The sequence below is a fragment of the Zophobas morio genome, unplaced genomic scaffold (assembly GCF_036711695.1).
Source record: "Zophobas morio isolate AGI-343-1 ecotype UQ-CSIRO unplaced genomic scaffold, CSIRO_AGI_Zmor_V1 ptg000002l, whole genome shotgun sequence".
Taxonomy (NCBI): Eukaryota; Metazoa; Arthropoda; class Insecta; order Coleoptera; family Tenebrionidae; genus Zophobas; species Zophobas morio.
The window spans coordinates 16,033,456-16,056,630 of NW_026972107.1; the positions used below are offsets into that span (position 1 = coordinate 16,033,456).

A 23,175-nucleotide genomic window follows, 5' to 3' on the forward strand; every position below is an offset into this window, starting at 1 on the left:
ACGTTTCATAGCTCCTACAGTATGAAAAAGTAGGTTCCCCATTTCCATGTGTCGACTATATTTATTTGTGGGCAAATTTATTAGATGATGTCCTTCGAAACGACTGAACTAATTGAACAGGTCAAAATTTTGTCCAAAATTTATTAAAATGTGCGTAGTAGCATATCTGCGATATGTTTTTAGTCTTACACATGTAGATTTTTGAAAAAAAAATCTAAATTATACACCAAAATTTTACAATTCTACTTAGAAGTTGCCAAACCGATTCCTGTGAAATTTTGCACAATCATGCTTTAGGTTAGTGTGGACATAGTAAATCGCTGATTCATCTCTTTCAAATACCTGATGACGTCATCTCAAAATTTAATTCAAATTTGGATCTAAATTTACAGTATAACTTGCTGCTTTACTGGTGCTTTAATAATATATCAAAATTTTTAACGATATTTATGTATCCCCTGCAAAAAGTCATTAAGGTCAATGCAAAAATTTGTTAAATATTATTATTATTATTATTATTATTATTAATCGTATATGTATATGTCTCGAGATATATCCTTGTGTGGACTGTGGTAATATATTTTTATTTTTACTTTCCGAGCGTAAGTTAAGGAAGTATTGTAATCGAGTTCATCGGACGACTAGCTGCTTTCATGCTTTCTCGACGTTTCATGAACCCTGGAGTACGAGAACATAGGTCTCTCGATTTCGTGTTTGTCTGCCATCTGTCCGATTGTTGTCAACTTTTGTATGTACATTAAGAGTGCCGTGCAAATGCTTTAAGGTTACCGGAAACATGGTAAATCGTTAATCAAAATGTATCCGTTTACAACTCCCTTAAAAACTGATGATCATTTCAAATAAAATGTGTGCAAAACATGATGTGCCTATACTTGTGATTTATCATTTTTTAGAATTACTTATACAGGGCGACTCAAAAAAATTGAAATCTTGTAGGCATTTTAAACATGGTAAATGTGTAATCAAAATATTTATCCCTTCCAAAAAAATCGATGACGTTTTCCCAAAATGTGTAAAATATGATGAGTCTGTTGTCGTTTGCTATTACAATTATATTTCTTAGAATTGCTTATACAGGGTGACTCAAAAAAATAAATGAACAAATCAATTTATTTTATTAATTAGGTCAGGAACGGCTCACTCCATTTTCCAGAAAATTTTGGAATACAGTACTGTTATTATATATGTATTATATAATATATCTTTATTTTAACTGTTAGGGGTTCTCATAAAAAAATAAAATTCGCAAAATCAAATTCTGTAATTTTTCGAAAAAGCTGGATGTTCTAGTGTGCTTCAGGAGCGAGGCAAGCTTTGTAGAAATAACATTGGACCAATTTTTTAGAATTGTTTGTATGACACGTTTACAAAACTAATAAATGAATCAATTGTATTGACTAAATCAAACGATTTATCAAATTTTCCCAAAAATACAGAAAACCCGGTAATATTTTTTAAATATAATTTATCTATTAAACGGAAGTTGTGCTTCCGGGGCGAAGGAAACTCTGTTTACAAAACTTTGAGCCAATTTTCTTCATTGTCTTTTTTAAGTACATGGATGAACTAATTATGATTTATTTCTATCAAAAATATTTTTGAATTTTTAGATTATTTTATAGTAAATACTATTTAAATCTGACAAATTATTACAAAATTCAGTTATTTTATTTGTTATTTTAGTGGCACACTTTTTCTGCGACTCTTGTGCATCAAGGTCCAATAAAGATTAATAAGGTTTATAGAAAAACTGTGTTATTTGTCAAAAATATTCCTCACTTTGTAGCACAACGCATACCTACATACCATAAGTGTCTATTATAAGTTTACCTGTTTTTATGTAAGTAGTAATTTTTTATTACATTGTATAAGTAAAAGTAACTACAGAAGCCAACCTTCAAATAACTGTTTACATCCTTTTACCACGACTTTCACAGAAAGTTCTTTTGTTCGGTAACCGCCAGTGCTTATAAGAACAACAAGCTTGGAATTTTAAGTGAGCTTTTAAAGGTGTCGCATTTTAGAATAAAAGAACGTAAAATATTTAAAAACGTTGTCTACAGAATTGCGGTATTAGCTTAGACACTTGGAAGAGCGCCGCGTGCTTTTTTATTGTGTTTTATTAACGCTGCTAATGGAGCTTTCACCGGCTTATTTTAATCTCATATATATCTAATTATATTATCTCAAAGCTCTCTGTCCATCTTAGCGCGCCACCATAATTCGACCGTGTTAGTACAAAGCATAGAAAAATAATTAATTACCTTCCGTCCCAGTTGGAGGATTCACTTGTTGAAGCAGCCATCATCGATTATTTCGGCATAATATAAAGTTACAAACTTAATTAATTAAGTAATAACCGCCATAACGTTTAAAACATAAATCCACCAAAGCGCGGTGCCTTCAACAAAACTTTTAAACTATCGTTAAACACAACATTAAATAACAGCATATACAAAAGATAACTCGATTAACTTGGAACAATTTGGTTACATCAATTAACACTTTAACGACGACATTGTTTATGTTGAAAAGTTTGTGTTTTGTTCGTGCGTGTTCCTTGCTTTCGTAAGCTCTCCTAATTTTATGGGATGTTGAAGTTGATGGCACCGCGACGACTGTCGGCGCGCAACTGGCGAAAACGACGGTGTTGCGTCGGGGCGCCGACGTCGCGGAGACCATGCGCAACATCTGAAAAAAATTCTTCCTGCTGTTTTCTTTTCATCCAAAATAATTACCACTCTCGGTAAAAAAGAATAGAGCGTTAAAACCCTGTCGTTGCCGGTGTGGAGGAATTGCGGTCTGTGTTATGTATTTTAAAGTTTTGATGGTGAAGCAAGTCACGTAAATCCTGCAAGAAAAAGGTGAAAAATCCATTAGTGTGTAAAAACAAATAATCAGTTTATAGATAACTGACTGTATGTGTGGTTTGTTCTTTTGGGCCAGAAGTCGCAAATTTTTTTGATGTTCTAGACTTGAAGCCAGTTTTTGTCAAAGCAGTAGTGCTTTCTAGCTTATGATTTAATACTTGTTAGAGACGTAGTTTACAGACACTAACTTTCAACAATGATCTATTTTAATGTCCTACAATGTAATCAACGTGAAAGGGTACATCAAAAGACTTGTTTTTACTACACTAATAGTGGAAGATTATACAATGAGTATATATAAAATATGGTCCACTTCCCTGAGTACCATCATTCACAAAGTTAAATTCTTATTAATGATCATTTGTAAAAGTCAAAGAAACGGTTTCAAGAAGCGCTTTAATTATTATTAGAATAATGTTTTTATGGATAATAATGAATAAAATGAAGCAAGTCTGTTTGTTGTGAAATAAAAAATGTGTGATGGGTATCCTTAAACCAAGAATGGTGAAGTAATAAAGAATTAAATTGGTAACATATTTTTTCTTATAATAAAAAATTGATGTAAAGTTATTTGGGTATAACTTTCCTCACCTTTGCAGCACAGACAATAAAACAGGTTCAGTTTCGTACATAAATTATTACAAAAAAATCCATTCTACAAATTTGATTGGTTTTCGTGTATTACAATTTCTATAAGTTAATTTAAAAAAAAAGACCAAGAACCCCCCAAGATTCTTAGATATTCTTAAAACAAGATATTGGGAAGTCCTAAGACTTTTTCAAAATAAAAACAGCAGGAACCTCGAAGATGTTCCTGAATCGAAAAATAAACACAGTGGTCCCTAGAACTCTTTCAAACAGTTTTAAAATCAAAATAACAGGGGCCTTCATGATTCTTTTACATCTTATACAAAAAACGTACCACGGTCCCCCAAGAGCCTTACATATTCATAAAACACGATATTAGAAACTCCTAAGACCCTAAGACTCTTTCAAAAATGAAACACCAGCAGCCTCCAAGATGCTTCTAAATTGAAAAGTAAATACGGAGGTCCGTTGAAACTATGTAGTACCTGCTAAGATAAAACTGATTTTGACAAATGAGATATCCTGTAAGAAAAGAGAGGACGGGTGGGTGGAACTAGTACCTGTGCAGACTGATTTTAGCAAATGACGTATCCTCTAAGAAATGTAATTAAATTATTAATAGAAAAGGCAGATAGAACCTCAAGATTGCACAAGGCAGCAAAAATCGAAGAAGTTAAAAATATTTCACGTATCAAAAATTGTCAAAGTTTTCAAAACTCTACGTTTAAAATGTTCGTACTTAGTTTTAGGTCCCCTGATGTTTTATCTTCGGATAAATTTAAAAAATCGGTTGTTTTGTTGCTGGATAAACTTAAAAAAATCATTTGAGCTTTTAGTGTTTCATTTTTTATGAATCTGAAAAAGTCTTGAGTGCCGCAGTGTCTTTTTTTAATTCGGGAGACTCTTGGGTACCCATGGTGTATTATTTTGGGAGCCCATGGAGTTTTTTTTAATAAATTACTTAAAACAGTGTTGGAGGAGTTTGGTGTTCTATTTTTGGAAAATTCTGACCCGATCTGTTTTTGAATTCATTTTGGGACCCTGTTTTGTTTTTTGAAAAATTGAAAACAATCTTGACGTTCTAGGCAATCCTGTTTGGAAAGAATTTGAAAATGCTTTGGAGCCTCTAGTGTCTTTTCGTATAATAATTTAATTAAATTTGTTAGAGGATACGTTATTTGCTAAAATCAGATAATAGCCCCGTCCACCCACCCTCTCTTTTCTTAGAGGGTATGTTATTTGCCACAATCAGTTTAATGTTAGCAGGTACTAGGCCCGCCCACCCACCCTCTCTTTTCTTGGATGGTATCTTATTTGCCAAAATCAGTCTTATCTTAGCAGGTACTAGGCCCGCCCACCCAACCTCTCTTTTCTTACAAATTATCGCATTTGCCAAAATCAGTTTTATCTTAGCAGGTACTAGCTTAAAAAAAACCAGGGTCCAAAATTAACTCAAAAACAGGTCAGGTCAAAATATGTACAGTAGACGCCGCTTAATATGATCACGGTTAATGTTATCAACCGCTTAGTGTGATCAAAATGGCTTGGAACGGGCCCACGCAATACCAATGCATTACAGTTTTTCCGTTTATTGTGATCAATATTTCGCTTATTGTGATCAATCTTCCAATTCTTATACAAGCTTTTTTGAAGAAACGAGACGATTGAAAGTACTATTGTTTTTAATGAACTTTTATTGCTCTCAAAAAATATATTCGCTTATGCTACTCACTTTATAGAGCCACGATCAGTGACAGACTTTAGTAATCAGCGCGTTTTCGTCTTTTGAATGAACGAATTTTTCCTGTTTTAAATTTGAGTAGTACTTATGTAAAAATGAGCACGTCAAAACGACGAGATCTCAGCTTATCAGAGAAAAAAAATTTTCAGCCCGTTTTTTCTAAAATAACCAACGGAAATCAAGAGTTCCTTTCTCAGAATGATAACCAAAATTAAAAATAAATTCTAATGTTTATGTACCTTCATTTACCAGCATAATGAACACTCTCTTGTTCATGATTTTGATTTGTTTCAAGTTTTCCTGTCTCTGATGGTGGTTTTCGCTTATTGTTATCAGTCGGTTAGTGTGATCAATTTGTCTGAGTCCCAAAGTGATCACATTAAGCGGCGTCCACTGTATTTCAAAACCAAAACATCCAGGACTATCAAGATTTTTTAAGGGAGATTGTTATACATTCTTGCAACACGACAATAGAGGCTCCTAAAACTCTTCTGAACTCTTTCAAAAATAGAACACCAGGAACCTCCAAGCTCTTTCTACATCCAAAACAACACGCACGCGCCTAAAACTCTTTCAAACTCTTTCAAAAAGAAAACAGTATAAATATTCAAGATTCTTTCACATCTTATATAAAAAAGACACCAGGGGCCCTCAAGATTCTGATATAATCTTAAATCAAGGCACTAGGAACTTCTAAGACTCTTTTAGGTGTTTCTAAAAGGAAAATACCAAGAAACTTCAAGCTCTTTCTAAATCTAAAAGAAATAGCGAGGGAATCAAGAATCTGTTAAACTCTTTCAAAAGAAAAATACCAGGAGCTTTCAAAATTCTTTCATAAACTTAAAAAACCCAAAGGGTCCCAAAGATTCCTACACATTCTTAAAACAAAATAATACAGCCTCCTAAAACCCTATCAAACTCTTTCAAAAGCGAAACACTAGGTGCCTTTAAGATTTATTCATATTCTTTAAATAAGACTTTAGGGGCCACTAAGTCTCTTTTAAACACTTTCAAAAGCAACACACCAGGAACCTTTAAAATTCCTCACATTCTTAAAATTAAAAAAAAAAACACTAAAGGCGCTCAAGAATCTGACACATTCTTAAAACGAGACACTAGGGGCCTTTAAGACTCTTCTAAACTCTTTCAAAAATAAGACAAAATAACATAAACGAAACAACAAAACAAAAAAACACGGGGGCCCAGAAGACTTTAAAACTCTTTCAAAAGCAAAATCGTAGGAGCTTTCAAAATTCTTTCACATTCTTTAAAAAAAGACACTAGAAGCCCCTAAAACTGTTCTAAACTCTTTCAAAAATAGAACATTAGGAACCTCCAAGCTCTTTCTAAATTACAGGCGGGCCCCTAAAACTCTTCCAAATTCTTTCAAAAGCAAAACACCAAAAGCCTTCAAAATTCTGTCACATCTTATATAAAAAAACACCAGGGGTTCTCAAGATTCTTGTTACAAAGTCTTAAATCAGGACAATAAGAGCCCCTTAGACTCTTTTAAAGGAAAATACCAGGAAGCTTCTAGCTCTTTCTAATACTAAAAAAAAAAAAACGCGAGGGGACCTAAGATTCTTTTAAACTCTTTAAAAAAAAAAACTACATCAGGGACCTTCAGAATTCTTTCACATCCTTAAAAACCCAAGAGCTCCCAAAGGTTCCTGCACATTCTTAAAACAAAATAATACAGGGTCCTACGACTCTTTTAAACTCTTTCAAAACAAACACCAGGAACGTCCAAGCAATTTCTAAATCGAACAAAAAACACGGAAGCGCCCAAGACTCTTTCAAACTCTTCCAAAAACGTGTATGCCTTTAAAATTCACTCATATTTTTTAAACAAGACACAAAGGGTCCCTAAATCTATTTTAAACTCTTTGAAAAGTAAAACGCCAGGAGGCTTCAAAATTCCTTCACAAACACTAGAGGCGCCTAATATTCTTACACATTCTTAAAACGAGACACTAGGGCCCCTAAGAGTTTTTTAAACTTTTTAAAACGCAAACCACAAGGAGACTTCAAGGTTCTGACAGAGTTTTCAAAGAAGACACTAGGAGCCTGTAAGACTCTTTTAAACTCTTTCACAAATAAGACACCAGAAACTTCCAAACTCTTTCTAAATCGACAAAAAAACACGAGGATCCCCAAGATCTTAAAACTTTTTCAAAATCATACATTACGAGCCTCCGAAATTGTTTCACATTCTTTAAAAAAAGACACTAGAGGTTCTAAAATACTTACATATACTTAAAACAAAACACTAGGAGCTCCTAAGACTCTTTCAAACCATTTCAAAGGCGAAACAATAGGTGGCTTAAAATTCATCGGAATTCTTTAAACAGGATACTATGGGCTCCTAAATCTATTTTAAATTCTTTCAAAGGCAAAACGCTGGAACTCTTTAAAATTCCTTCATACTGTTAAAAAAAAACACCAGAGGAGCCTAAGATCCTTACACATCCTTAAAACGGGATACTAGGAGCCCGTGAGACTTTTTAAACATTTCAAAAAGCAAATCTCTAGGGTCCCTTAAGATTCTTTTAAACTCTTCCAAACGCAAAACACTAGAAGTCTTAAAAATTCTTTCACATTCTTTAAAAAAAATACACTACAAAATACCAAGAATCTTCAACATTCTTTCACAAAACACCAGGTCCCCGTAATATTCTTCACACACTCTTAAAACCAGACACTAGGGTTAGCTAAGATTCTTAAACTTTATGAAAAATAAAATACAAACACCTTTCAAAATTCTTTTACTTTCTGAAAAAAAGAAACTAGGGATCCCCAAAATTCCTATACATTCTCAAAACAAGACCCCAGGATCTCTATTAAGTTTCTGGTAGGGATAAACAATAGTAATTAAGTATAAGTCTGGTAACTCACATTTTACAGTACGAGTGAGATGTTTTAGAAAGAGGCGACGAAGGAGTCGAGTCCTGAATTTCGAAACGAGTACTGTGAAAAGAGTTACCGGACGTATGTCGTCATGGATTTTCTTTCATACTGTCAACATATTTTTTTATTCGATAAAATAATTAGGAGTACTATTTTGAGAAAAAGTTCAAATCGAGTCACTTCTTCTGACATCGTTAGCAACCCCTGTTTGGCAAATGTTTCAATTTGTTTATTCGTGCAAATCAGCATCAAATGTTTAAACACTAAATAGTAACACTTTACAGCACTTGTACTTTTTGGCTCAATTTTACCGGACTCGTTCGAATCCGGTAAAACGTCAAATTTGACATTGTATGAATTAAAAAAAAAATGTAATTGTTTACCATGCTTACGTTTATAGTAAAAAATGTCACAACAACCAGGGCAGTAGTTTCGGAGATATCTTCTGCCTAATAAAATAGCCAATAGACGAGTGACTACAGAGGCATATGCAAGCAGAATACCTATTTTTTCAGACTCTATAGTTCTAAAATATATATCGAGAAAACTTGAAATTCGCTATTTGTCAAATATTTTCGAAATATAAAAACAACCCACAATATTCTGTATGTATAGGAATGAAATGAAGGTATTTAGTTTCCGTTGTCTCCAATAATGCCAACAAAATACTTTTTTACTTCCCGAGCGAAGGTAAGTAAGCATGCTTTTTTAATTTTTCAGGACCCCTAGAATACGGAAAATAGGACCCTCGTTTCCATCGTCGCCTGCCATCTGTTCGCATCTGTGTCGATTTTTATTAGTGAGATAATTTCCTAAACTACTGAGCTAACTGTTGTCAAATTTTATATGTAAGTATACTACGAATGGTAAAATCTTAACCAAAATTTGTCTGATTATCCCCACCCCCCATGATATGACGTCATTTCAATTTTTAAATTTATATAAAATAACACACTCCTTAATTTGTAGTTTATAAATCCGTTTCGAGTTTTTACACTACGCATCCAGATTTTTAGAAAAATTAAAAAAAATCAAAATTGTATGACAACATTGTTCTCCTAAGGATAGTAAACTCAACTCAAAATTTTACCAAATAAGTCTAAAATACGCACAGTATTAAATGTCTATCGATACGGTTTATCAATTCATTCATATTCTTTAGAAATACTTATACAGAGTGACTCCAAAAAATTACTGAATTTAATTTCCTATCCCATTTTGCCGCAAATTTCAGGATGCAATACTGTTATTAATAGTATTACACTGCACCTATTCAAACTGCTTCTACCCTGTACCTTAACAACCCACACATATGTTATTTTTAACTCATAGGGATCTTAAAAAACTCAATTCTCAAAGTTAAATTTAATAATTTTTCGAAGCTGTATTCGTTCCATTGTATTTTAAGAGCGAGGAAAGTTCTTAGTTTTTTTGCACTATATATTATATCTTCCAGCACACAGCAACAAATTAATTTCATTACGAAATGCAGCGAAAGCGAAATTTTCGCTAAGTTGGCTTCAATATCAAGAGATCTCGTAAGTCGAGCACAATGGACCGGGATTTTAAACAAGCTCAGGAAATGAATCCAGCCGATAGCATCATTATCACCGTGAAGATGACGTTGCAGCGAAGCAGGATAACGACTGGTAGATGAAGGGCACAAGAAGACAGTTGCACCTGGTTCAAGTTCATCACAAGCGAATAAACGAAGCCAATCGTTATGCAGGCACGTCGACTGAAGGGTTGTTGAAACTTTTCATTTCGAGAGCTTTTTCATGAAATTCGTTATTTTTAATGGACCGAAACTGGCCGCAACACCGACTCGCTTTGTCGGAATTCTGCAGAGCGAAATAGCTTTTGTGCAAATTAAGAAAGCACTAGTGGCACAATAGTTTTGGTCATTTGTAATACTTCATTGCAGTTGGTTGATTGTGTGCGGTTGCAGCACGTGTGACCGATTACTCGCAAAAGTACTAAATAAAATATTTACAGCAGCAGTAGTAACGTAGCTCTGTTCTACTTTCGATTATTTATTTGAAGATTCCAACCCTACGATCCGGCAATGTCCAAACGTCGAATTAATCTCCACGTTTTGCATACGGCACTTTGATCTTCCCAGCCACCTCACAAACCCTTGTAAGACGCTGCTGAATAGGCTCCAGCCCTAATAAAGTTTTTATTGCGGTTAATACGGGCTTTTCACTAACCCACATTTCTAAATTAATTTATATTGATAAAGGAGCGACTTTGCTTGAGAGCTTTTCGCAACACGCGTCTAGAAAGGACATTAATGTTCATGAGTGAGATTAATTTAATTGCGAAAGTCCAATTTTTTTGGCTCGTGCCGTAGAGGAGCTTTCAGCAAGGCTCGGGATGACATGTCACGTGCAGTTTTGCCTAATATCTCATAATTACAAACCTCGTAATTGCAAGGAACACGTAATAGAGATAATTAGGAGTGGGCTTAAATGAATCCGGAGGAAAACTAAATTTTAATGAACAGCGACTACTGGTGTGGCCTTCGTGACCTCTCAACTGTAATTATATAAATATGGGCAGCAGGTTCGCTGCAATGCTGTCAGGACGAGAATTCGCTGCAGCAGGACTTATCGTGCGCGTTCTACTTTTAAAGAATAGTGTAAATTATCGTTAGTTTCAGACGTTCTTTATTTTGTGAAAACATGTTGGTGTCCAAAAGACATAATTAACGGCGATTTTGGAAATAAACACCTCACGTATGTTGAATTATTTATTTTTATCTCGTTATAAATGCATTTTAATTAAGCTTTTTAATTGTTCAATTAGCGAGGTCTCTGTAAAGCGAAATGACAACGTGCTAGTATCTAAAAGAGTTTAATCAAATTACATCAAAACGGTTCCGCTGCACGCTACAGTTTTTTTTTTTTGTGAATTCATTGCAGTTTCGTAGTTTTTCAATATGGTTTTCACAAAATAAACACAATAACCAAATATAAGAGAATATTATTACACTAGTTTAATAAGACGTTCTATTCTAGCACAAGTTGCTTGGGGCACGACGAGCGCAGAGAGCGAACTTCAAACGAATGTAATATACAATTTTTTCGACTCTACCCATGATTTCATGAAGCAAAATAAAAAATCTGGTTAGGATTATTTTTTGAGTTTTTGTTTAACGTGTTCTATGCAGACAGCAACAATGTTAAATGGCGAACTGTGAACGAAATTATGGTTTTGACTGGTTGCACTTGACGTGTATGTGACGTTCTAGAAAACGTGGGACCGACATTACAAAACAAACTGTTACCAAAAACAATTTCACAAAGGCTTCCATTGTTAAATTGTTTTCGATTTAATAATGAGGCCATTGTTTATGCAAAGTAGAAAAATATAATTTCAGTATAGCCAAAAAGCAAACATATTTTTCTACTATGTATTATTTTAATACTTCACTTATTTACTTTTACTAACAGCACTTTTCATTTACAGTTTACTTAATAATTCTTTTTTTAGGGAACAAATGAATAAAATCATAAGTTGAAATAAAAATATGTATTGACTCATTAATTAACTTTTTTTAATTTTAATTATTTCAAAAAAATATTAATTTAATGATAAATCACATCACATTTTGCACATTTTCTTTGAGATTTATTCCGCAAAATTTTGAGATGACGTCATCAATTTTTGGGAGGAGATAAACAGATACATTTTGATACAAATTTACCATGCTTACGATAACTTTAAAAAGCCTGCAAGATTTCAAAGCATTCGGTTTTGCAATTTCTGATCTGATAAATAAAATTAATTGATATAGGTTTTTAGGTCTTACTCGATGTGGAACGTTGATCAAAAGAAGATTAGGGATAGCAAGATATGTCCAAACTCCACAGATATAGTTCAAATGATATAATATAAATTAGGGGATATCTTTCGAAGAGTAGCTGTCTTCATCTTCAGCCTATGTAGAAAAAAATCATAGGAAGAAATTAGATGTTAGAAAATTAACAAATAGCACCTCATTTTTTTTGCAGTAAATTTGTACGTATGTTTCACATGTAGTGTGGGTGACATTTTATACTACTAGGATAAAGTAGTCGGTAAGGTCGGGATCTATATTATTGTGGGGGAGTTAACTACATTTATGTTTATGTTAGAGAAGAGTTTGTGATGAAGTAGGTACAAAATTCGAGAAGAAAAGAGATTTTATGGTTCGCATGAGTATGGAAGAAAGAAAAAGGCGATTTGATGACAATAATTGAGGTTATGTTAACAGCGTTGGAAGTATAGAATCTGTGATAGGGATATCAAATTGTATTTTGTCATTTAAACAAATCTTGCTGGGATTAAGTTTTAATTTTTGCATTTCAAGCGCTTGAAATACGTGAGAATGCTTAATTGTCTAACATCTAACTTCTTCCTTTGGTTTTTTCTACATAGGCTGAAGATGAAAACAGCTAGTCTTCGAAACATGTCCCCTAATTTATATTAAATCAATTGAACTATATCTGTGGAGTTTGGACATATTTTGCAATCTGTAGCCTTTTTTTTAATTAATTGACTCATTTATTATTTTCTTTGAGTAACCTGTAATTCTAAAATATGTAAATAGAATGATAAATCACAAGTACGGACTCAGATTTATGTGTTAAATGTTTGAGATGACGTCATCAGTTTTTAGAGGTGTCGGTCTTAACGGAGTAATGGATCTTGATTAACGATTTTCTTGTTTCCGATAACCTTAAAACATTTGCAAGGTTTCAGAACGTTCGAATTTCAAAATTAAATTGTAAATTTTGTTTTACAAAAACCTGGATGCTTGGGCAAAAACTCAACACGGATTCATAAACTATAAGTGGAGGAATATGTTATTTTACAAAATCTAAATAACCTTAACTGTTGTAAATTTTGGAGATGACGTAATTACACTGGTGGTGGGATGATCAGACAAATTTTGGTCAGTGTTTTCTCATCCACACGACATTCCTAATATACATACAAAATTTGACAACAATTAGTTCAGCAGTTTAAAAGATTATTTGTTTACCCAAACGCTGGAACAACAGGTCATGAGCTTTCGGCTAGGATTAAAGTTAAAGATCCCTCAGTCACTAACCCTTTGTCTTTTTCTGATCATATCCTTACCAACTTACATCATTTCGATCCCAGTAGAGCCAAACTTCTCCCTAATTATCACAAAAGCTCGAAATTCGATTACCTGGAAGCAACAGAATTTAAAAAACCAACTCAATTTCGATACTCCTATTATTCAAGCTGTCCTTTAGTCCTGACATTTAAACTAAAATATCGTAACATGACCTCACCTTCCCCCTTTCCCCCACTCTCCACCCATGCATAATACCAATACAAGAAACTATGGTACACCAAGAGTACCACAACATTATTAGTATTACTACTTGTACTTTCAATAACAGAACACGTTTTTATGTTTTTCTGTTAAAACTTTTAATTTAATTTCTTAAGGTTGCCTTAGATTTTAATTACTTCATTAATTGTTATTTTTTTTTAGTTTGCCTTTTGTCTTCTGATCCATGTATTTCAAATTTTGAGCACCATCAACTGGAACTAGGATGAACATTTCCGAAGCACAAGAAGCGTGCAGAAGTGATGATGTAGACATTATTCAACTATTTACTCCTGAATTTTATTTTTTGATTATATCGACTATGCTTATTAAATATGTACTGAAGTAATAATAATTGTTTACTTCAGTGCTTCGAATCGTACTTATTGGAATGGAAAATACAAAGTGTGAAATTATTGGCAATATTGTTACAGTTTTTGTCAGGTTTTCTAACCTTAAAATAAAACAACTTAACCTAATATGACAAATTCCATTTTTTATTAGGGATCTTTGCATATACGAAATTGGTTGCCAACCAAATTACTAGATTTACTTGGTCTACCAGATTCCCGTTTTGGGATGTTCGTGAAACTTCTGTCGAGTCTAAGTAGAATAAGTATTCCTCCTCAAACCATGTGGTGAGTGGTTTAAAAAAGCTTCAATAATAGTTATAATACGAGAGCAACTCATCTGCGGTAGGAGATATTTCCAAAACGAACTAAAATCTAGAAAGCTCGTCTCTTTAAATTTTTTGACGATTGTAAAAAGTCAAAATCAGCATATCCGTATAAATTTAAAACTAATAGCACTTGTTACAAAATGAAATTTACTGTGGCATTTTGCGGTTTATTGATGTTTATGATAGCATGCATAGCTCAAGACGACGAACCCACGGAAATTACTACTGAATCTGGCGCAGCTCTCGAGTGTGATTTTTGTTTTAAGGAGTGTGATGACCCTCCTAAAACTGTGACATGTAAAGAGTCAGAGGATGTGTGCAAAGTGCAAGAATCGTTGAAACCTAGGGGTACGTACAGTAATTGTATTATTGTGGCCATTAATAAATTCACAGTTTTTAGGAAAAGGAGGTGTGCGAATAGATAGAGGCTGCGCGAAGTCCGCTGGTTCGGAAAAGGAGTGTAAAAATACTACCGATGGTCGACAAAGGTGTGTGATATGTTTTACCAGCAAGTGCAATTCGGTGCGATTATACAATACAAGTGGTTCAGTACGAATGAATTCGTCGTATTGGGTTATGTGTTTTGTAGTTTTCTGGTATGGTTTAATAATAATATGAACATTAATTTCATTCGAATGGAGAGATTATTTATTTTTTCCTCGAATCGAGAAAAATTCTTCCCTATTCAATTTATGACGGACCTGTTCTGTTCTTGGTTAAAGTGTTCCACTCCTTTCTCGATTGTTTGTGAACTAACTACTTTTGTGACATTAATCCGTGTTCTGAAGTTCCACTGTTTATAAATATAGAGAATACTATAGTAGTATTACGTTTTAGGGAGATTAATAATAAAAATCAACACAGACAGACTAAGGTAATCAAAGCGTCATGAAACGTCGAGGAAACATGAAACTGGAAAGTCGCCTGATGGACTGGAATACTACATTTCCTTAGCTTATGCTCGGGAAGCAAAATATACCATAATTTTAGTGTCAAAATCATGAAATTAGGGTCACCAATTTTGGGAAAGGAACAGTAAAAAAATTTGGTTACTGTTTTATGTCACAACTTTAAAGCACAGTTAAAATTTTTTGACTGAGAAAAGAAGAGACTTACGTTCTCTTCCAAAGTTATATACGTAAAACTTGCCTCGCCTCTGAAGCACAACGCATCGTTTATTAATGCGTATATTTCGCAGACAATTGAAGATAAGATATTTTTTAAGATAACATCATCAACTTTAAGGGAACATCTAAACGTCCTTTGACAATTGCAGGATGTTCGGTAATTAATGTCATAAAATATCAAATTAAAAGCTTGCAATGAAAAGATAGATTAAATTACCTAAGATATTAAACTAATAATCTACACCTTAATAACAATTATATATAAAAATAAAGCAATTACTGCGTTGCTGGGGTCCGATATCATTCGATGGTCCGTGCCGAATCCCACATCGATGATCGAATTACCTTAAGTAAGCTCGTTATTAAACGAAAAAGCGTCGCTTAATTCTTAGTCGATCCGTCAAGTTTAATGCAATTTTTCAATTAAGGCCGTGTTTCGCGATTAGCACAATTGCCGAAAAAGTGGCGGAACTCTTAAGAGAAGGCGTTGCAAAAAGCGCCATAAATAAGCATTCATCTGAAGTAAATGTTAAAAGACATTTGGAAATGAGAAATTCGCTGGGGGAGAGTGGCAGATTTGAGTTGTAAGTTTAAGGAGAGGGGCCGGGGTACTCAGCAAATTGGAGCACTAAACGACAGGATGTTAAAGTAACGATCTAAGAAATGGAAGAGATCGCAACTTGATTCCACGGCGTCTCATTACTTGATTTAGGTAGAAGTAGCAGAAAAAAAGTTGTCAGGGCAGATATCGCGGCTTTGGCGGATGTAGATTACAGACAATGGCCAGGCGGAAGCTTCATTTTCAAATCTTGGCTCAATTACTACTATACTCTTAATAACGAAGGAATTTCTGAAACAAAGGCGGGCTTTCAAGGATTACGGCTCGTGGAGGTTTCTCTGTGAACTGAATTAGTTGCACGGCGCAACCACCGAGAGGGTTGTATTTAAATTAGCGACCAAGAAAGCGACTAAAGTGATAAACTGCTAAATTAATAGATTGTTCACTGTTTCCTGTCGTACATTCTCTTTACAGACAACGTTGTTTACTAACAAACCGACCGAGTTCTTGCTGCCGAAAAGCTCTACGTGGCTGACAACTGTTTCGGATTCGTTTTCGTTCGCTTCTTACTGTCGGAATGCTCACAAAATTGCTTTTTCATTCATTTGCTGTTATTAGTTGTGTCTCCATGATGTATTTAGAGCGCCTGACTGCGATCCTCCCAAATAAAACACGACTACTTTCAGAAAACTGCTGCTTCCAAATAATTCGCATCCATCGTGTTAAAGAAAAATACAAAGTTTAGTCTTATACTTTTTAACGAAACACCAAATAAATCAAAACACCAAAAAACTGCTGATATATTCTTCCATAAATGAATTTCCATCCCTCTGAGTTAATTTCAACGTGATAATTAAGTTAAACTGGCTGTCTGTTACATGAAATATTGACTGGTTCGTTATACAAAAATAACTGAAAAATCAACTTAATTGCTGAGAGCTAATAACCGCTACTTTCTGCCAACAATTTCGAGCACCACATTTCCTACTTAATATTTTCCTTGTTATATATATCTGCAAATTTTTGTACATAAATTTTATCTATCGACGAAAATGAATCAAAGCGATGCAATAAATTCAAATTATCTAATATTATAAGCTAGCTGGAAGTCACATTTCATTTGAAAGGGAAATAAATAATTCTCACGTTCAACATTTTACTGTGAATATATTTTACATTTTGCCATAAATATGCAGTTCAATGATCTCAAAATAAATTTTCGGCTGCCACGAATTTATTGACACTAACTCAGACAAATTACGTAACACACAAATGTTTAGTGTTTGTGCTGTAACAAAAACACCATTTGCTGACAGTCGTCGGAGTTCTTCCATTTTATGATGGAACACTTTTGGTGCAACTAATATTTTCTAGCAGCGGTGATTTTAAATTAGAGATTTTTCTTTTCGTTTCTGCGTAATGTAGCGTGTAATGTTCAATGATTTGTGCACAGCGAATTTAAATTGAGACAATTTTGTTATTCGATGTGGTGTCTGGTAGAAAAATCTAATTTCAACAGCAATGATGATTGCTATAAATTTATGGGTTTTTTAGAGTTTGCATTCCTGAATTTGATATTTAAATTAATACATCTGTTAATATTGTTGATGCATTTTTCAATTAAAAGTTTTTTTGGTGTCTCATATCCCGCAGAATAGCAAAACGTGTCTCTTGAAAGCTTATTAGATAATTATTTTCGAAAGTATCCCACCGAATGCGTTCAATTTTAAGACACAGAATCTTTATTATCGTGCTAAGTAAATTTCAATTGAACTGTACACCCTAAATAATCTATTTTTAAATAAGACACTCCTATTTTTAACTGTAGATATTTATGCGGGTTATCCTGACTATCGTTATGAACTTGCTACATATTTTATATACCAAAATTAATATCGCTCTGTCCACTACAAAGTTGACGACGAAATTCTCCCATTAAATAAATCCTTATTGAAAAACAGATCCCGAAACGGAATATTACTTTTGTCTATAATTTGATTTTTTTTTTTCAGAAGCGAGGGTAGTTCATTTATTATATATTTCATATTTTCTTGTTGCTATTACATATTTTTTCAACTCGTTGATGTTTCTTTTTTTAGATTTTGTCGTTGAAAAATGCATTTTTGTCCAGTCGTTTAATAATAATAATAATAATAATAATTTAATAGATCCAACGGCCAGAGGCCTTTACAGGAAAATATAGTACACATCAATTATTACAATACAAAAAACACTTACTAATCAATAGACGAAATTACTTAACACTAATGAATAATTGCAAAGTGAAATTATAACTGAGAGTAACTGAATAAGTTAACTAAAATATATACTTTAATACGCTTTTCATTATGTTATACTGACAAAGCAATAAAAAAGGCTATCAAAGACAACAATGGATTTATTTTAGACTATTTTCAACAGTTTCATTTTCAACTCAAACTTTCAAATTAGCGGTAATGTGACAAGACGAAAATTCTATCAAAGACAAATCTTCTGTCTTTGATGGTGGTTTTAGTAGTCTTTCAGTACCATATGTTTAAAAAAAATTCTAGCAGGCAATGAAATATATTTAAAAAAATATGGTGTTGCAATTGCAGCTCTTTTACACTTCATTTGATAGTTATTTCACTGTAATTGTGAACAAAGAAAAGATGCCCATATAATTTTTTTTAGTATCAAATTTCCAAGGTTTCTGACGACTTTTTGCTTCGATCATACGGGCTATTCCCTTATATTTGTTTTGTTTTATTGTTTTATTATTATGGATTCAAATAGAAAACATCAGACATTTTATTTTCCAAAGAGTAGTCCACCTACCATGCCGTGGCAACTACATTATATGACGTTACCAAAAATTAATCGAGTGTGATTGGTCAAACATCACACAAAACTTGTAAACACCCCAAATATTAAAATATTGACACTCTACAGGGTGCATCTAACTAATCATTAGCATACAATATGATTTCGTTCTTTTAAATGAAGTGCATACATACTTTTACAGTACTGTCTGCCCTTTTTTTCGAGACTTTACAGTCAAATCTTAGTTATTTTTGAAATTTGAAAATTAAAAAAAATTGAGATACGAATATTTGAAAATTTTAACATATTAACATCATTTTTAAAGACAATATACTAAGCCCCAATTTTACTGACATTTGAACAAAACTCATACCTTTCATTTATTTAACTTTGAGATATTGTAAAATAACCGATTGTATTTTTACTTCCCGATCCTAAGTGAGCGAAGTATTTAACAGGGTCCATTGGTTGACTGGCTACTTTCATATTTTCTCAACCTTTCATGGTCCCTACAGTACGAAAAAAAAGGTCTCCTGTTCCCTTCCGTCTGTCTGTCTGTCGTCTGTGTCAATTTTTATTAGGCAGATAATTTTCGAAACTACCGGATCGATTACTGTCAAACTTTGTGTGTATGTTAGGAATTTCGTGTATATGGTAAAATGCTAACCGCAATGTGTGTATAATCATCCCCACCAACACTGGGAAGACGTAATCTCCGAATTTTAATAGTACATACATGTAATATAAATTTCATAAAATAACGAACTGTATTTGTGGTTAATGAATACCTTTTGGGTTTTTACTCTAGACATCCAAATTTCAAAAAGAAAATCAAAATTTTGTAACAACATTTTACAACGTAACTTGAAATTGCAAAACCGAATATTCTGAAATTTTGAAAATTTTAGCCAAATAAATGTTAAATATGCAAAAAACATTATGAGCCTATGCTTGTGGTTTATATTTATTTTTAATTTATAGAGGCTACAAAATCGAATTTTATAATTTATCAAAACGCAGGATTCGTGGGTCAACTGGCGAGAGAAGATAAGACTTATTTTGGCAAATGACATACCTTCTAAGAAAAGAGAGGGTGGGTGGGTGGGGGTAGTAGCTGTTAAGATAAGACTGATTTTGGCATATGAGACACCCTCTAAGAAAAGAGAGGGTGGTGAGCGGGGCTAGTACCTGCTAAGATAAAACTTATTTTGGCAAATGACATATCCTCTAAGAAAAGAGAAAGTGGGTGGGCGGGACTAGTAGCTGCTAAGATAAAACTGATTTTGGCAAATGAGATACCCTCTAAGAAAAGAGAGGGTATAGAGTTAAAATTAATTTTATTTTATGATCCTTAAGCAGGTGGTCTTTAAATTTTTTTGTTTTCAATTTCTTATAATTAATGGGAGTCAGAAGAGCACGTTTATTAGGTCACCTGTATAGAGGCCTTAGCAACATAAAAATTTTTGCTTATATTGACATAGAAATACTAAATACAAGAATTTAAAATTTTATAAAACCTGCATACATGATAATTATGTTCACAAAAAAAGACGCATTAAAACTATTTGTAGCAATATTTTTATAGACAAATATACAAATAAATGCACCGTGTTGTAGTGCTAATAAATTAGACCTTTGTGCTTAGAGTTTGTAAAAAAAAAAAATATTATAATTTTAAAGTAATTATAAAATAAAAATAAGTTTTTACAAATAGAACACCCTGTATTTTATTATTTACTCCGTTTTTATTATCTTGAGATATTGACAATTACTTTTCTACATTTAAAATTGACAGTTTCTGATTTTTCAATGTTTTAACACACACACACCAACATATTTAAATAAAGAGAATAAGAAACAACGAAAACAAAGAAACAATTGACATACGAGTATCTGAAAATTTTAACATATTAGAATGATTTTTGAAAACAATATACCTACTAATATAAGACTCAGTTTGGATGATATTCGAACAAAACTCACACCTTTTATTAATTTAATCTTGGAATATGGCAACACAAAATCTTAAAAATAATCTATCGAATTTTTGTTTTCCGGGTGTAATAAGTGAACGAAGTATTGTAATAAGGTTCATCGGTTGATTGGCTACTTTCATGTGTCTTCTCTACGTTTCATGGTCCCTAGAATACGAGAAAATATGTCTCCCGTATCCTTCCCGCTGTCTGTCTGCCGGCGGTCATCTGCGTCTATTTTTATTAGGCAGATAATTTTCGAAACTACCGGATCGATTGTTGGTAAATTTTCTATGTATGTTAGGAATTTCGAATAGATGGTAAAAGCTAACTACAATGTGTAATCTCCAAATTTTAATAGTACGTGTAACATAATTGTCATAAAATAACAAACTCCTGTATTTGTGGTTTATGAATGATTTTTACTCTAGACATCCAAATTTATAAAATCAAAATTTTGTAACAACATTTTACAATTTAATTTTGAAATTGCAAAACCGAATATTCTGAAAACTTGCAAACGTTTGCCCAATAAATGTTAAATGTGCAAAACATTGTGAGCCTACACTTGTGGTTTATCAATGCATTCATTCTTATTACTTCCCGAGCGTAAGCAAAGGAAGTATTGTAATCGAGTCCGTCTAATGTGACTCGATCTTGAAATGTGTGGCAATTAGTAACTTTTATGAAATAGAAATATATCTGTGTCCTTGTTATGCTCCGTCTTTTCGACAGCAGGTATTTTTTGCTTCCAGTATGGCGATCCTGTTACTGTCATTTGGCCGTCAATTGCCTTGGTGGTAACACGTCTTCCACGACTGTTTGCTGGTTACCGGTGACACTTTCTCGTTGAATAGGGCTGGAGTTACTTTGGGACTGGAATAGTGTTCTTTCCGGTCCGTTAACTCAATAATTCTAGTACAGTCTGTCGTAACCTCAAATCGTAAACACATCAACCTTTCGTTGACAGATAGCGAAAATTACTAGCCTCGCGCTATCTTTGTTTAACACATAGGTTAGGTTCCTCTCTGTCGAATTCCGACCACAGGCAGTTTGCCGTACTTTCTAAAAGTAATAGTAGATCTAGTGACTTTAAGTCCGTCGGCCGACTCTCTACTTTTACGTTTTCTCGATCTTTCATGACCCCTAGAAGACGAAGAAATAGGTCTCCCATTTCCGTCTGTCTGTCCGTCTGTCCGTCTGCCGTCCCGGATTTTTATTAGACAGATAATCTCCGAAAGTACTCAACCGATTGTTGTGAAATTTTGTACTTATATTAAGAATATGATGTAGATGGTAAAACGCTAACCAAAATTTGTCTAATCATCCCCACCACTAATGCGATGACGTCACTTCAAAATTGTACATAGTAAATGGGTTTTCAATTGTATAAAATAACATAGTCCTACACATGTAGTTTACAACTCTGAATCGACTTTTCACCCGAAACGTCCAGATTTTTGGAAAAAAAATCAAAATTATAAAACAACATTTTGAAATTTAATTTTTATCTGCTAACCAGAATGCTTTGAAATGTTGCAGATGTTTTAAGGCTATTTAGAGCATCATAAATCTTTAGTCAAAAAATATTTGCTTATCCCCTCCAAAAACTTGATGACGTCAGCTCAAAAGTTTGTGGAATAAATCGTATCTAAAATGTACAAAATATGATGAGTCTGTACTTGTGATCTATCACTCCATTCATATTTTTTGGATTTGCATATACAGGGTAACTCAAAAAAATTAATGAATGCGTAAATATATTTTACTGATTTACTCAGAAACTACAAAACCGAATGCTTTGAAATCTTGGAGATGTTTTAAGGTTATAAAGAGCATAATAAATGTTTAGTCAAAATATATTTGCTTATCCCCTCCAAAAAATTGATGACGTCAGCTCGAGAGTTTGCCGAGTAAATCCTATCCAAACTGTAAAAATATGATGAGTCTGTACTTGTAATTTATCACTCCATTCATATTTTTTGGATTTGCATATACAGGATGACTCAAAAAAATTAATGAATGCGTAAATATATTTTATTGATTTAATCAGGAACTACAAAACCGAATGCTCTGAAATCTTGCAGATGTTTTAAGGTGATAAAGAGCATAATAAATGTTTAGTCAAAATATATTTGCTTATCCCCTCCAAAAACTTGATGACGTCAGCTCGAAAGTTTGCCGAATAATTCATATCTAAAATGTACAAAATATGATGAGTCTGTACTTGTCATTTATCACTCCATTCATATTTTTTGGATTTGCATATACAGAGTGACTCAAAAAAATTAATGAATGCGTAAATATATTTTATTGATTTAATCAAGAACTACAAAACGGAATGCTCTGACATCTTGCAGATGTTTTAAGGTTATAAAGAGCATAATAAATGTTTAGTCAAAATATATTTGCTTATCCCCTCCAAAAACTTGATGACGTCAGCTCGAAAATTTGCCGAATAAATCATATCTAAAATGTACAAAATATGATCAGTCTGTACTTGTGATCTATCATTCCATTCATATTTTTTGGATTTGCATATACAGGGTGATTCAAGAAAA

General features: G+C 33.2%; 1 protein-coding gene and 2 long non-coding RNA genes across 6 annotated transcripts in view; 2 read left to right on the forward strand and 1 right to left on the reverse strand.

Moving 5' to 3' along the window:
- The window catches only part of LOC135129094 (uncharacterized), a 93,505-nt gene extending 79,716 nt beyond the window's left edge, over positions 1-13,789 (forward strand). Inside the window, exon 3 of the long non-coding RNA XR_010280508.1 lies at positions 13,640-13,789. This is a non-coding gene — a long non-coding RNA (uncharacterized LOC135129094). The remainder of the gene's footprint in view (positions 1-13,639) is intronic.
- The window catches only part of LOC135128998 (kinesin-like protein CG14535), a 445,574-nt gene that overhangs the window by 187,541 nt on the left and 234,858 nt on the right, over positions 1-23,175 (reverse strand). The gene's annotated exons all lie outside the window — the stretch shown is intronic.
- Positions 14,243-14,789, forward strand: LOC135120077 (uncharacterized). Its single transcript, XR_010278506.1, has 2 exons — positions 14,243-14,501; positions 14,554-14,789. It is a non-coding gene; the product is annotated as an uncharacterized LOC135120077 (long non-coding RNA).